Source organism: Lepus europaeus, chromosome 4 (genome assembly GCF_033115175.1).
Source record: "Lepus europaeus isolate LE1 chromosome 4, mLepTim1.pri, whole genome shotgun sequence".
Lineage (NCBI taxonomy): Eukaryota > Metazoa > Chordata > Mammalia > Lagomorpha > Leporidae > Lepus > Lepus europaeus.
This window is the reverse complement of record NC_084830.1, coordinates 102,164,076-102,181,292: the sequence shown is the minus strand read 5'-3', so window position 1 is coordinate 102,181,292 and position 17,217 is coordinate 102,164,076.

The following is a 17,217-nucleotide window of genomic DNA, read 5'->3' as shown; positions in this document are numbered from 1 at the left end:
ACTAACAAAAAGACTTTGCTTATGTGCAAAACCAATTTAATGTGATTTTCTCTGGCCATTGCATATGAATGCTGCACCACTTTGTCCGGATATGACTGGATGAAACCAGAAATATCCGCTTGTGTTTTGGCGAACTCAATCCCAGTTATTGCTACAGCCTCTGTGTTTCTGTTTTCCAGATATTATCGATGGACTTTTTTTTTATTGTTTTTTATCAGGGAATATTTAATTTTGTGCTTGCAAACACTGTTTGGTTCCACATGGAGACTCCAGCTCTACACATTCATATTTTCTAGGGAGAAAGCTAGAGGAAATGCGGCAAATAAACATGATATTTCTGTTTGTATGCATGATATTTTATGCATTTGCCTAAAGAAAAGACTTTGCTTTCCTCCAAAACCTTTGTCACTGTCATTTTTTGCGTCCATTGCATTCAAATTCCACACAACTGTGTCCGGATATGACTGGAAGAAATCAGAAATATCCGGTTGTGCTTTGGCTAACTCAATCCCAGTTATAGCTACAGCCTCTGTGTTTCTGTTTTCCGGATATTATTGATGGATTTTATTGTTTTGAATATTTTATCAGGGAACATTTAATATTGTGCTTGGAAACGCTAATTGGTTCCACATGGAGAAACCAGCTCTACATATTTGTACTTTCTAGGGACAAAGCTAGTGGAACTGCGGAAAACAAACATGATATTTCTGTTTGTATAGATGATATTTATGCACTTGCCTAATGAAAATACTTTGCCTTTCTCCAAAACCATTTTTACTGTGATTTTCTCGGTCCATTGCATATGAATTCCACACCACTTTGTCCGGATATGAGTGGATGAAACCAGAGATATCTGGGTGTGTTTTGGCTAACTCAATGCCAGATACTGCGACAGCCTATGTGTTTGTGTTTTCTGGATATTATAGAGGGACTTTATTGTTTTGAATGTTTTTATCAAGGAACATTTAATTTTTTGCTAGGAAACACTAATTGGTTCCACATGGAGACACAAGGTCTACACATCCGTATTTTCTAGGGAGGAAACAAGAGGAACAGCTGCAAACAAACATGATATTTCTGTTTGTATAGATGACATTTTATGCACTTGCCAAACGAAAAGACTTTGCTTTTCTCCATAACCATTTTTGCTAGATTTTCTCGGTCCATTGCATACGAATTCCACACCACTTTGTCCGGATATGACGGGATGAAACCTAAATATCCGGTTGCGTTTTGGCTAACTCAAACCCAGATATGGCTACAGCCTGTGTGTTTGTGTTTTCCAGATATTAGCGACAGATTTTATTGTTTTGAAGGTTTTTCATCAGGGAACATTTACTTTTGTGCTTGGAAACGCTAATTAGTTCCACTTTGTGACACCAGCTCTACACATTCGTATTTTCTAGGCAGAAAGTTTGAGCAACTGTGGCAAACAAACATGATATTTCTGTTTGTATAGATGACATTTTATGCTGTTGCCTAACGAAAATACTTTGCTTTTCTCCAAAACCATTTTTACTGTGATTTTCTTGGTCCATTGCATATGAATTCCACACAATATTGTCCAGATATGACTGGATGAAACCAGAGATATCCGGTTGTGTTTTGGCTAACTCAATTCCAGATATTGTGACATGCTCTGTTTTGTGTTTTCTGGATATTATCGATGGACTTTATTGTTTTGAATATTTTTTATCTGGAAACATTAATTTTGTGCTTGGAAACAATAATTGGTTCCACATGGAGACACCACCTCTACACATCCGTATTTTCTAGGGAGGAAACAAGAGGAACAGCTGCAAACAAACATGATATTTCTGTTTGTATAGAGGACATTTTATGCACTTCCCTAACGGAAAGACTTTGCTTTTCGCCAAAACCATTTTTACTGTGATTTTCTCGGTCCATTGCATACGAATGCCAGAAAACTTTGTCGGGATATGAATGGATGGAACCAGAAGTATCGTGTTGTGTTTTGGCTAACTAAATCCCAAATATTGCGACAGCCTCTGTGTTTGTGTTTTCTGGATATTATTGAAGGACTTTTTTGTTTTTAATGTTTTTTTTTTTTAATCAGGGAACATTTAATTTTGTGCTTGGAAACACTAATTGTTTCCACATGGAGACACCAGGTCTACACATTCGTATTTTCTAGGGAGAAAGCTGGAGGAACTGCGGTAAACAAACATGATATTTCTCTTTTATACATGACATTTGTGCACTTGCCTAACGAAAAGATTTTGCTTTCTCCAAAACCATTTTTACTGCGATTTTCTCAGTCCATTGCATACCAATGCCACACCACTTTGTCAGGATATGATTGGAGGAAACAAGGAATATCCGGGTTTTTTTTGGCTAACTCAATCCCAGATATTGTGACAGCTTCTGTGTTTTTGTTTTCTGGACATTATTGATGGACTTTATTGTTTTGAAGGTTTTCTATCAGGGAACATTTAATTTTGAGCTTGAAAACACTAATTATTTCGACGTGGAGACACCAGCTCTACATATTCGTATTTTCTAGGGAGAAAGCTAGAGGAATTGTGGAAAAGAAACATGATATTTCTGTTTGTATGCATGATATTTTATGCACTTGCCGAACAAAAAGACTTTGCTTTTCTCCAAAAACATTTTTTACTGCGATTTTCTCGGTCCATTGCGTACGAATACCACACCACATTGTCTGGATATGACTGGATAAATCCAGAAATCTCCGGTTATATTTTGGCTAACTCAATCCCAGTTATAGCTACAGCCTCTGTGTTTCTGTTTTCCGGATATTATTGACGGACTTTATTGTTTTGAATATTTTTTATCAGGGAACATTTAATTTTGTGCTTGGAAACGCTAATTGGTTCCACATGGAGACACCAGCTCTACACATTCAAATTTTCTAGGGAGAAAGGTGGAGGAACTGCGGTAAACAAACATGATATTTGTCTTTTATACATGACATTTGTGCACTTACCTAACGAAAAGATTTTGCTTTCTCCAAAACCATTTTTACTGCGATTTTCTCGGTCCACTGCATACAAGTTCCACACAACTTTGTCCGGATATGACTCTATGAAACCAGAGATATCCGGTTGTGTTTTGGCTAACTCAATCCCAAATATTGTGATAGCCTCTGTGTTTGTGTTTTCTGGATATTATAGAAGGACTTTATTGTTTTGAATGCTTTTTATCAGGGAACATTTAATTTTGTGCTTGGAAACACTATTTGGTTCCACATGGAGACACCAGCTCTACACAATCGTATTATCTGGGGAGAAAGCTAGAGGAACTGCGGCAAACAATCATGATATTTTTGTTTGTATAGATGATATTTTATGCATTGCCTAATGAAAAGACATTGCTTTTCTCCAATACCATTTTTACTGTGATTTTCTCGGTCCATTGCATATGAATGCCATACCACTTTGTCCGGATATGACTGGATGAATCCAGAAATATCCTGTTGTGTTTTGGCTAACTCAATCCCAGATACTGCTACAGCTTCTGTGTTTGTGTTTTCTGGATATTATCGATGGACTTTATTGTTTTGAATGTTTTTTATCGGGGAATATTTAATTTTGTGCTTGGAAACGCTAATTGGTTCCTCTTGTAGACACCAGCTCTACACATTCGTATTTTCTAGGCAGAAAGCTCGGGGAACTGTGGCAAACAAACACGATATTTCTCTTTGTATACATGACATTTTATGCACTTGCCTAACGAAAAGACTTTGCTTATGTCCAAAACCATTTTTACAGTGATTTTCTCGGTCCATTGCATACGAATGCCATACCACTTTGTCCGGATATGACTGGATGAATCCAGAAATATCCGGTTGTGTTTTGGCTAACTCAATCCCAGATATGAGACAGCCTCTGTGTTTGTGTTTTCCGGATATTATCGATGGGCTATATTGCTTTGAATGCTTTTTATCAGGGCACATTTAATTTTCTGCTTGCAAAACTGTTTGGTACCACTTGGGGACACCAGCTCTACACATTCGTATTTTCTAGGGAGAAAGCTAGAGGAAATGTGGCAAACAAACATGATATTTCTGTTTCTATAGATGACATTTTATGCAATTTACTAACAAAAAGACTTTGCTTATGTGCAAAACCAATTTAATGTGATTTTCTCTGGCCATTGCATATGAATGCTGCACCACTTTGTCCGGATATGACTGGATGAAACCAGAAATATCCGCTTGTGTTTTGGCGAACTCAATCCCAGTTATTGCTACAGCCTCTGTGTTTCTGTTTTCCAGATATTATCGATGGACTTTTTTTTTATTGTTTTTTATCAGGGAATATTTAATTTTGTGCTTGCAAACACTGTTTGGTTCCACATGGAGACTCCAGCTCTACACATTCATATTTTCTAGGGAGAAAGCTAGAGGAAATGCGGCAAATAAACATGATATTTCTGTTTGTATGCATGATATTTTATGCATTTGCCTAAAGAAAAGACTTTGCTTTCCTCCAAAACCTTTGTCACTGTCATTTTTTGCGTCCATTGCATTCAAATTCCACACAACTGTGTCCGGATATGACTGGAAGAAATCAGAAATATCCGGTTGTGCTTTGGCTAACTCAATCCCAGTTATAGCTACAGCCTCTGTGTTTCTGTTTTCCGGATATTATTGATGGATTTTATTGTTTTGAATATTTTATCAGGGAACATTTAATATTGTGCTTGGAAACGCTAATTGGTTCCACATGGAGAAACCAGCTCTACATATTTGTACTTTCTAGGGACAAAGCTAGTGGAACTGCGGAAAACAAACATGATATTTCTGTTTGTATAGATGATATTTATGCACTTGCCTAATGAAAATACTTTGCCTTTCTCCAAAACCATTTTTACTGTGATTTTCTCGGTCCATTGCATATGAATTCCACACCACTTTGTCCGGATATGAGTGGATGAAACCAGAGATATCTGGGTGTGTTTTGGCTAACTCAATGCCAGATACTGCGACAGCCTATGTGTTTGTGTTTTCTGGATATTATAGAGGGACTTTATTGTTTTGAATGTTTTTATCAAGGAACATTTAATTTTTTGCTAGGAAACACTAATTGGTTCCACATGGAGACACAAGGTCTACACATCCGTATTTTCTAGGGAGGAAACAAGAGGAACAGCTGCAAACAAACATGATATTTCTGTTTGTATAGATGACATTTTATGCACTTGCCAAACGAAAAGACTTTGCTTTTCTCCATAACCATTTTTGCTAGATTTTCTCGGTCCATTGCATACGAATTCCACACCACTTTGTCCGGATATGACGGGATGAAACCTAAATATCCGGTTGCGTTTTGGCTAACTCAAACCCAGATATGGCTACAGCCTGTGTGTTTGTGTTTTCCAGATATTAGCGACAGATTTTATTGTTTTGAAGGTTTTTCATCAGGGAACATTTACTTTTGTGCTTGGAAACGCTAATTAGTTCCACTTTGTGACACCAGCTCTACACATTCGTATTTTCTAGGCAGAAAGTTTGAGCAACTGTGGCAAACAAACATGATATTTCTGTTTGTATAGATGACATTTTATGCTGTTGCCTAACGAAAATACTTTGCTTTTCTCCAAAACCATTTTTACTGTGATTTTCTTGGTCCATTGCATATGAATTCCACACAATATTGTCCAGATATGACTGGATGAAACCAGAGATATCCGGTTGTGTTTTGGCTAACTCAATTCCAGATATTGTGACATGCTCTGTTTTGTGTTTTCTGGATATTATCGATGGACTTTATTGTTTTGAATATTTTTTATCTGGAAACATTAATTTTGTGCTTGGAAACAATAATTGGTTCCACATGGAGACACCACCTCTACACATCCGTATTTTCTAGGGAGGAAACAAGAGGAACAGCTGCAAACAAACATGATATTTCTGTTTGTATAGAGGACATTTTATGCACTTCCCTAACGGAAAGACTTTGCTTTTCGCCAAAACCATTTTTACTGTGATTTTCTCGGTCCATTGCATACGAATGCCAGAAAACTTTGTCAGGATATGAATGGATGGAACCAGAAGTATCGTGTTGTGTTTTGGCTAACTAAATCCCAAATATTGCGACAGCCTCTGTGTTTGTGTTTTCTGGATATTATTGAAGGACTTTTTTGTTTTTAATGTTTTTTTTTTTTTTAATCAGGGAACATTTAATTTTGTGCTTGGAAACACTAATTGTTTCCACATGGAGACACCAGGTCTACACATTCGTATTTTCTAGGGAGAAAGCTGGAGGAACTGCGGTAAACAAACATGATATTTCTCTTTTATACATGACATTTGTGCACTTGCCTAACGAAAAGATTTTGCTTTCTCCAAAACCATTTTTACTGCGATTTTCTCAGTCCATTGCATACCAATGCCACACCACTTTGTCAGGATATGATTGGAGGAAACAAGGAATATCCGGGTTTTTTTTGGCTAACTCAATCCCAGATATTGTGACAGCTTCTGTGTTTTTGTTTTCTGGACATTATTGATGGACTTTATTGTTTTGAAGGTTTTCTATCAGGGAACATTTAATTTTTAGCTTGAAAACACTAATTATTTCGACGTGGAGACACCAGCTCTACATATTCGTATTTTCTAGGGAGAAAGCTAGAGGAATTGTGGAAAAGAAACATGATATTTCTGTTTGTATGCATGATATTTTATGCACTTGCCGAACAAAAAGACTTTGCTTTTCTCCAAAAACATTTTTTACTGCGATTTTCTCGGTCCATTGCGTACGAATACCACACCACATTGTCTGGATATGACTGGATAAATCCAGAAATCTCCGGTTATATTTTGGCTAACTCAATCCCAGTTATAGCTACAGCCTCTGTGTTTCTGTTTTCCGGATATTATTGACGGACTTTATTGTTTTGAATATTTTTTATCAGGGAACATTTAATTTTGTGCTTGGAAACGCTAATTGGTTCCACATGGAGACACCAGCTCTACACATTCAAATTTTCTAGGGAGAAAGGTGGAGGAACTGCGGTAAACAAACATGATATTTGTCTTTTATACATGACATTTGTGCACTTGCCTAACGAAAAGATTTTGCTTTCTCCAAAACCATTTTTACTGCGATTTTCTCGGTCCACTGCATACAAGTTCCACACAACTTTGTCCGGATATGACTCTATGAAACCAGAGATATCCGGTTGTGTTTTGGCTAACTCAATCCCAAATATTGTGATAGCCTCTGTGTTTGTGTTTTCTGGATATTATAGAAGGACTTTATTGTTTTGAATGCTTTTTATCAGGGAACATTTAATTTTGTGCTTGGAAACACTATTTGGTTCCACATGGAGACACCAGCTCTACACAATCGTATTATCTGGGGAGAAAGCTAGAGGAACTGCGGCAAACAATCATGATATTTTTGTTTGTATAGATGATATTTTATGCATTGCCTAATGAAAAGACATTGCTTTTCTCCAATACCATTTTTACTGTGATTTTCTTGGTCCATTGCATATGAATGCCATACCACTTTGTCCGGATATGACTGGATGAATCCAGAAATATCCTGTTGTGTTTTGGCTAACTCAATCCCAGATACTGCTACAGCTTCTGTGTTTGTGTTTTCTGGATATTATCGATGGACTTTATTGTTTTGAATGTTTTTTATCGGGGAATATTTAATTTTGTGCTTGGAAACGCTAATTGGTTCCTCTTGTAGACACCAGCTCTACACATTCGTATTTTCTAGGCAGAAAGCTCGGGGAACTGTGGCAAACAAACACGATATTTCTCTTTGTATACATGACATTTTATGCACTTGCCTAACGAAAAGACTTTGCTTATGTCCAAAACCATTTTTACAGTGATTTTCTCGGTCCATTGCATACGAATGCCATACCACTTTGTCCGGATATGACTGGATGAATCCAGAAATATCCGGTTGTGTTTTGGCTAACTCAATCCCAGATATGAGACAGCCTCTGTGTTTGTGTTTTCCGGATATTATCGATGGGCTATATTGCTTTGAATGCTTTTTATCAGGGCACATTTAATTTTCTGCTTGCAAAACTGTTTGGTACCACTTGGGGACACCAGCTCTACACATTCGTATTTTCTAGGGAGAAAGCTAGAGGAAATGTGGCAAACAAACATGATATTTCTGTTTCTATAGATGACATTTTATGCAATTTACTAACAAAAAGACTTTGCTTATGTGCAAAACCAATTTAATGTGATTTTCTCTGGCCATTGCATATGAATGCCGCACCACTTTGTCCGGATATGACTGGATGAAACCAGAAATATCCGCTTGTGTTTTGGCGAACTCAATCCCAGTTATTGCTACAGCCTCTGTGTTTCTGTTTTCCAGATATTATCGATGGACTTTTTTTTTATTGTTTTTTATCAGGGAATATTTAATTTTGTGCTTGCAAACACTGTTTGGTTCCACATGGAGACTCCAGCTCTACACATTCATATTTTCTAGGGAGAAAGCTAGAGGAAATGCGGCAAATAAACATGATATTTCTGTTTGTATGCATGATATTTTATGCATTTGCCTAAAGAAAAGACTTTGCTTTCCTCCAAAACCTTTGTCACTGTCATTTTTTGCGTCCATTGCATTCAAATTCCACACAACTGTGTCCGGATATGACTGGAAGAAATCAGAAATATCCGGTTGTGCTTTGGCTAACTCAATCCCAGTTATAGCTACAGCCTCTGTGTTTCTGTTTTCCGGATATTATTGATGGATTTTATTGTTTTGAATATTTTATCAGGGAACATTTAATATTGTGCTTGGAAACGCTAATTGGTTCCACATGGAGAAACCAGCTCTACATATTTGTACTTTCTAGGGACAAAGCTAGTGGAACTGCGGAAAACAAACATGATATTTCTGTTTGTATAGATGATATTTATGCACTTGCCTAATGAAAATACTTTGCCTTTCTCCAAAACCATTTTTACTGTGATTTTCTCGGTCCATTGCATATGAATTCCACACCACTTTGTCCGGATATGAGTGGATGAAACCAGAGATATCTGGGTGTGTTTTGGCTAACTCAATGCCAGATACTGCGACAGCCTATGTGTTTGTGTTTTCTGGATATTATAGAGGGACTTTATTGTTTTGAATGTTTTTATCAAGGAACATTTAATTTTTTGCTAGGAAACACTAATTGGTTCCACATGGAGACACAAGGTCTACACATCCGTATTTTCTAGGGAGGAAACAAGAGGAACAGCTGCAAACAAACATGATATTTCTGTTTGTATAGATGACATTTTATGCACTTGCCAAATGAAAAGACTTTGCTTTTCTCCATAACCATTTTTGCTAGATTTTCTCGGTCCATTGCATACGAATTCCACACCACTTTGTCCGGATATGACGGGATGAAACCTAAATATCCGGTTGCGTTTTGGCTAACTCAAACCCAGATATGGCTACAGCCTGTGTGTTTGTGTTTTCCAGATATTAGCGACAGATTTTATTGTTTTGAAGGTTTTTCATCAGGGAACATTTACTTTTGTGCTTGGAAACGCTAATTAGTTCCACTTTGTGACACCAGCTCTACACATTCGTATTTTCTAGGCAGAAAGTTTGAGCAACTGTGGCAAACAAACATGATATTTCTGTTTGTATAGATGACATTTTATGCTGTTGCCTAACGAAAATACTTTGCTTTTCTCCAAAACCATTTTTACTGTGATTTTCTTGGTCCATTGCATATGAATTCCACACAATATTGTCCAGATATGACTGGATGAAACCAGAGATATCCGGTTGTGTTTTGGCTAACTCAATTCCAGATATTGTGACATGCTCTGTTTTGTGTTTTCTGGATATTATCGATGGACTTTATTGTTTTGAATATTTTTTATCTGGAAACATTAATTTTGTGCTTGGAAACAATAATTGGTTCCACATGGAGACACCACCTCTACACATCCGTATTTTCTAGGGAGGAAACAAGAGGAACAGCTGCAAACAAACATGATATTTCTGTTTGTATAGAGGACATTTTATGCACTTCCCTAACGGAAAGACTTTGCTTTTCGCCAAAACCATTTTTACTGTGATTTTCTCGGTCCATTGCATACGAATGCCAGAAAACTTTGTCGGGATATGAATGGATGGAACCAGAAGTATCGTGTTGTGTTTTGGCTAACTAAATCCCAAATATTGCGACAGCCTCTGTGTTTGTGTTTTCTGGATATTATTGAAGGACTTTTTTGTTTTTAATGTTTTTTTTTTTTTTTAATCAGGGAACATTTAATTTTGTGCTTGGAAACACTAATTGTTTCCACATGGAGACACCAGGTCTACACATTCGTATTTTCTAGGGAGAAAGCTGGAGGAACTGCGGTAAACAAACATGATATTTCTCTTTTATACATGACATTTGTGCACTTGCCTAACGAAAAGATTTTGCTTTCTCCAAAACCATTTTTACTGCGATTTTCTCAGTCCATTGCATACCAATGCCACACCACTTTGTCAGGATATGATTGGAGGAAACAAGGAATATCCGGGTTTTTTTTGGCTAACTCAATCCCAGATATTGTGACAGCTTCTGTGTTTTTGTTTTCTGGACATTATTGATGGACTTTATTGTTTTGAAGGTTTTCTATCAGGGAACATTTAATTTTGAGCTTGAAAACACTAATTATTTCGACGTGGAGACACCAGCTCTACATATTCGTATTTTCTAGGGAGAAAGCTAGAGGAATTGTGGAAAAGAAACATGATATTTCTGTTTGTATGCATGATATTTTATGCACTTGCCGAACAAAAAGACTTTGCTTTTCTCCAAAAACATTTTTTACTGCGATTTTCTCGGTCCATTGCGTACGAATACCACACCACATTGTCTGGATATGACTGGATAAATCCAGAAATCTCCGGTTATATTTTGGCTAACTCAATCCCAGTTATAGCTACAGCCTCTGTGTTTCTGTTTTCCGGATATTATTGACGGACTTTATTGTTTTGAATATTTTTTATCAGGGAACATTTAATTTTGTGCTTGGAAACGCTAATTGGTTCCACATGGAGACACCAGCTCTACACATTCAAATTTTCTAGGGAGAAAGGTGGAGGAACTGCGGTAAACAAACATGATATTTGTCTTTTATACATGACATTTGTGCACTTGCCTAACGAAAAGATTTTGCTTTCTCCAAAACCATTTTTACTGCGATTTTCTCGGTCCACTGCATACAAGTTCCACACAACTTTGTCCGGATATGACTCTATGAAACCAGAGATATCCGGTTGTGTTTTGGCTAACTCAATCCCAAATATTGTGATAGCCTCTGTGTTTGTGTTTTCTGGATATTATAGAAGGACTTTATTGTTTTGAATGCTTTTTATCAGGGAACATTTAATTTTGTGCTTGGAAACACTATTTGGTTCCACATGGAGACACCAGCTCTACACAATCGTATTATCTGGGGAGAAAGCTAGAGGAACTGTGGCAAACAATCATGATATTTTTGTTTGTATAGATGATATTTTATGCATTGCCTAATGAAAAGACATTGCTTTTCTCCAATACCATTTTTACTGTGATTTTCTCGGTCCATTGCATATGAATGCCATACCACTTTGTCCGGATATGACTGGATGAATCCAGAAATATCCTGTTGTGTTTTGGCTAACTCAATCCCAGATACTGCTACAGCTTCTGTGTTTGTGTTTTCTGGATATTATCGATGGACTTTATTGTTTTGAATGTTTTTTATCGGGGAATATTTAATTTTGTGCTTGGAAACGCTAATTGGTTCCTCTTGTAGACACCAGCTCTACACATTCGTATTTTCTAGGCAGAAAGCTCGGGGAACTGTGGCAAACAAACACGATATTTCTCTTTGTATACATGACATTTTATGCACTTGCCTAACGAAAAGACTTTGCTTATGTCCAAAACCATTTTTACAGTGATTTTCTCGGTCCATTGCATACGAATGCCATACCACTTTGTCCGGATATGACTGGATGAATCCAGAAATATCCGGTTGTGTTTTGGCTAACTCAATCCCAGATATGAGACAGCCTCTGTGTTTGTGTTTTCCGGATATTATCGATGGGCTATATTGCTTTGAATGCTTTTTATCAGGGCACATTTAATTTTCTGCTTGCAAAACTGTTTGGTACCACTTGGGGACACCAGCTCTACACATTCGTATTTTCTAGGGAGAAAGCTAGAGGAAATGTGGCAAACAAACATGATATTTCTGTTTCTATAGATGACATTTTATGCAATTTACTAACAAAAAGACTTTGCTTATGTGCAAAACCAATTTAATGTGATTTTCTCTGGCCATTGCATATGAATGCCGCACCACTTTGTCCGGATATGACTGGATGAAACCAGAAATATCCGCTTGTGTTTTGGCGAACTCAATCCCAGTTATTGCTACAGCCTCTGTGTTTCTGTTTTCCAGATATTATCGATGGACTTTTTTTTTATTGTTTTTTATCAGGGAATATTTAATTTTGTGCTTGCAAACACTGTTTGGTTCCACATGGAGACTCCAGCTCTACACATTCATATTTTCTAGGGAGAAAGCTAGAGGAAATGCGGCAAATAAACATGATATTTCTGTTTGTATGCATGATATTTTATGCATTTGCCTAAAGAAAAGACTTTGCTTTCCTCCAAAACCTTTGTCACTGTCATTTTTTGCGTCCATTGCATTCAAATTCCACACAACTGTGTCCGGATATGACTGGAAGAAATCAGAAATATCCGGTTGTGCTTTGGCTAACTCAATCCCAGTTATAGCTACAGCCTCTGTGTTTCTGTTTTCCGGATATTATTGATGGATTTTATTGTTTTGAATATTTTATCAGGGAACATTTAATATTGTGCTTGGAAACGCTAATTGGTTCCACATGGAGAAACCAGCTCTACATATTTGTACTTTCTAGGGACAAAGCTAGTGGAACTGCGGAAAACAAACATGATATTTCTGTTTGTATAGATGATATTTATGCACTTGCCTAATGAAAATACTTTGCCTTTCTCCAAAACCATTTTTACTGTGATTTTCTCGGTCCATTGCATATGAATTCCACACCACTTTGTCCGGATATGAGTGGATGAAACCAGAGATATCTGGGTGTGTTTTGGCTAACTCAATGCCAGATACTGCGACAGCCTATGTGTTTGTGTTTTCTGGATATTATAGAGGGACTTTATTGTTTTGAATGTTTTTATCAAGGAACATTTAATTTTTTGCTAGGAAACACTAATTGGTTCCACATGGAGACACAAGGTCTACACATCCGTATTTTCTAGGGAGGAAACAAGAGGAACAGCTGCAAACAAACATGATATTTCTGTTTGTATAGATGACATTTTATGCACTTGCCAAATGAAAAGACTTTGCTTTTCTCCATAACCATTTTTGCTAGATTTTCTCGGTCCATTGCATACGAATTCCACACCACTTTGTCCGGATATGACGGGATGAAACCTAAATATCCGGTTGCGTTTTGGCTAACTCAAACCCAGATATGGCTACAGCCTGTGTGTTTGTGTTTTCCAGATATTAGCGACAGATTTTATTGTTTTGAAGGTTTTTCATCAGGGAACATTTACTTTTGTGCTTGGAAACGCTAATTAGTTCCACTTTGTGACACCAGCTCTACACATTCGTATTTTCTAGGCAGAAAGTTTGAGCAACTGTGGCAAACAAACATGATATTTCTGTTTGTATAGATGACATTCTATGCTGTTGCCTAACGAAAATACTTTGCTTTTCTCCAAAACCATTTTTACTGTGATTTTCTTGGTCCATTGCATATGAATTCCACACAATATTGTCCAGATATGACTGGATGAAACCAGAGATATCCGGTTGTGTTTTGGCTAACTCAATTCCAGATATTGTGACATGCTCTGTTTTGTGTTTTCTGGATATTATCGATGGACTTTATTGTTTTGAATATTTTTTATCTGGAAACATTAATTTTGTGCTTGGAAACAATAATTGGTTCCACATGGAGACACCACCTCTACACATCCGTATTTTCTAGGGAGGAAACAAGAGGAACAGCTGCAAACAAACATGATATTTCTGTTTGTATAGAGGACATTTTATGCACTTCCCTAACGGAAAGACTTTGCTTTTCGCCAAAACCATTTTTACTGTGATTTTCTCGGTCCATTGCATACGAATGCCAGAAAACTTTGTCGGGATATGAATGGATGGAACCAGAAGTATCGTGTTGTGTTTTGGCTAACTAAATCCCAAATATTGCGACAGCCTCTGTGTTTGTGTTTTCTGGATATTATTGAAGGACTTTTTTGTTTTTAATGTTTTTTTTTTTTTTAATCAGGGAACATTTAATTTTGTGCTTGGAAACACTAATTGTTTCCACATGGAGACACCAGGTCTACACATTCGTATTTTCTAGGGAGAAAGCTGGAGGAACTGCGGTAAACAAACATGATATTTCTCTTTTATACATGACATTTGTGCACTTGCCTAACGAAAAGATTTTGCTTTCTCCAAAACCATTTTTACTGCGATTTTCTCAGTCCATTGCATACCAATGCCACACCACTTTGTCAGGATATGATTGGAGGAAACAAGGAATATCCGGGTTTTTTTTTGGCTAACTCAATCCCAGATATTGTGACAGCTTCTGTGTTTTTGTTTTCTGGACATTATTGATGGACTTTATTGTTTTGAAGGTTTTCTATCAGGGAACATTTAATTTTGAGCTTGAAAACACTAATTATTTCGACGTGGAGACACCAGCTCTACATATTCGTATTTTCTAGGGAGAAAGCTAGAGGAATTGTGGAAAAGAAACATGATATTTCTGTTTGTATGCATGATATTTTATGCACTTGCCGAACAAAAAGACTTTGCTTTTCTCCAAAAACATTTTTTACTGCGATTTTCTCGGTCCATTGCGTACGAATACCACACCACATTGTCTGGATATGACTGGATAAATCCAGAAATCTCCGGTTATATTTTGGCTAACTCAATCCCAGTTATAGCTACAGCCTCTGTGTTTCTGTTTTCCGGATATTATTGACGGACTTTATTGTTTTGAATATTTTTTATCAGGGAACATTTAATTTTGTGCTTGGAAACGCTAATTGGTTCCACATGGAGACACCAGCTCTACACATTCAAATTTTCTAGGGAGAAAGGTGGAGGAACTGCGGTAAACAAACATGATATTTGTCTTTTATACATGACATTTGTGCACTTGCCTAACGAAAAGATTTTGCTTTCTCCAAAACCATTTTTACTGCGATTTTCTCGGTCCACTGCATACAAGTTCCACACAACTTTGTCCGGATATGACTCTATGAAACCAGAGATATCCGGTTGTGTTTTGGCTAACTCAATCCCAAATATTGTGATAGCCTCTGTGTTTGTGTTTTCTGGATATTATAGAAGGACTTTATTGTTTTGAATGCTTTTTATCAGGGAACATTTAATTTTGTGCTTGGAAACACTATTTGGTTCCACATGGAGACACCAGCTCTACACAATCGTATTATCTGGGGAGAAAGCTAGAGGAACTGCGGCAAACAATCATGATATTTTTGTTTGTATAGATGATATTTTATGCATTGCCTAATGAAAAGACATTGCTTTTCTCCAATACCATTTTTACTGTGATTTTCTCGGTCCATTGCATATGAATGCCATACCACTTTGTCCGGATATGACTGGATGAATCCAGAAATATCCGGTTGTGTTTTGGCTAACTCAATCCCAGATATGAGACAGCCTCTGTGTTTGTGTTTTCTGGATATTATCGATGGGCTATATTGCTTTGAATGCTTTTTATCAGGGCACATTTAATTTTCTGCTTGCAAAACTGTTTGGTACCACTTGGGGACACCAGCTCTACACATTCGTATTTTCTAGGGAGAAAGCTAGAGGAAATGTGGCAAACAAACATGATATTTCTGTTTCTATAGATGACATTTTATGCAATTTACTAACAAAAAGACTTTGCTTATGTGCAAAACCAATTTAATGTGATTTTCTCTGGCCATTGCATATGAATGCCGCACCACTTTGTCCGGATATGACTGGATGAAACCAGAAATATCCGCTTGTGTTTTGGCGAACTCAATCCCAGTTATTGCTACAGCCTCTGTGTTTCTGTTTTCCAGATATTATCGATGGACTTTTTTTTTATTGTTTTTTATCAGGGAATATTTAATTTTGTGCTTGCAAACACTGTTTGGTTCCACATGGAGACTCCAGCTCTACACATTCATATTTTCTAGGGAGAAAGCTAGAGGAAATGCGGCAAATAAACATGATATTTCTGTTTGTATGCATGATATTTTATGCATTTGCCTAAAGAAAAGACTTTGCTTTCCTCCAAAACCTTTGTCACTGTCATTTTTTGCGTCCATTGCATTCAAATTCCACACAACTGTGTCCGGATATGACTGGAAGAAATCAGAAATATCCGGTTGTGCTTTGGCTAACTCAATCCCAGTTATAGCTACAGCCTCTGTGTTTCTGTTTTCCGGATATTATTGATGGATTTTATTGTTTTGAATATTTTATCAGGGAACATTTAATATTGTGCTTGGAAACGCTAATTGGTTCCACATGGAGAAACCAGCTCTACATATTTGTACTTTCTAGGGACAAAGCTAGTGGAACTGCGGAAAACAAACATGATATTTCTGTTTGTATAGATGATATTTATGCACTTGCCTAATGAAAATACTTTGCCTTTCTCCAAAACCATTTTTACTGTGATTTTCTCGGTCCATTGCATATGAATTCCACACCACTTTGTCCGGATATGAGTGGATGAAACCAGAGATATCTGGGTGTGTTTTGGCTAACTCAATGCCAGATACTGCGACAGCCTATGTGTTTGTGTTTTCTGGATATTATAGAGGGACTTTATTGTTTTGAATGTTTTTATCAAGGAACATTTAATTTTTTGCTAGGAAACACTAATTGGTTCCACATGGAGACACAAGGTCTACACATCCGTATTTTCTAGGGAGGAAACAAGAGGAACAGCTGCAAACAAACATGATATTTCTGTTTGTATAGATGACATTTTATGCACTTGCCAAACGAAAAGACTTTGCTTTTCTCCATAACCATTTTTGCTAGATTTTCTCGGTCCATTGCATACGAATTCCACACCACTTTGTCCGGATATGACGGGATGAAACCTAAATATCCGGTTGCGTTTTGGCTAACTCAAACCCAGATATGGCTACAGC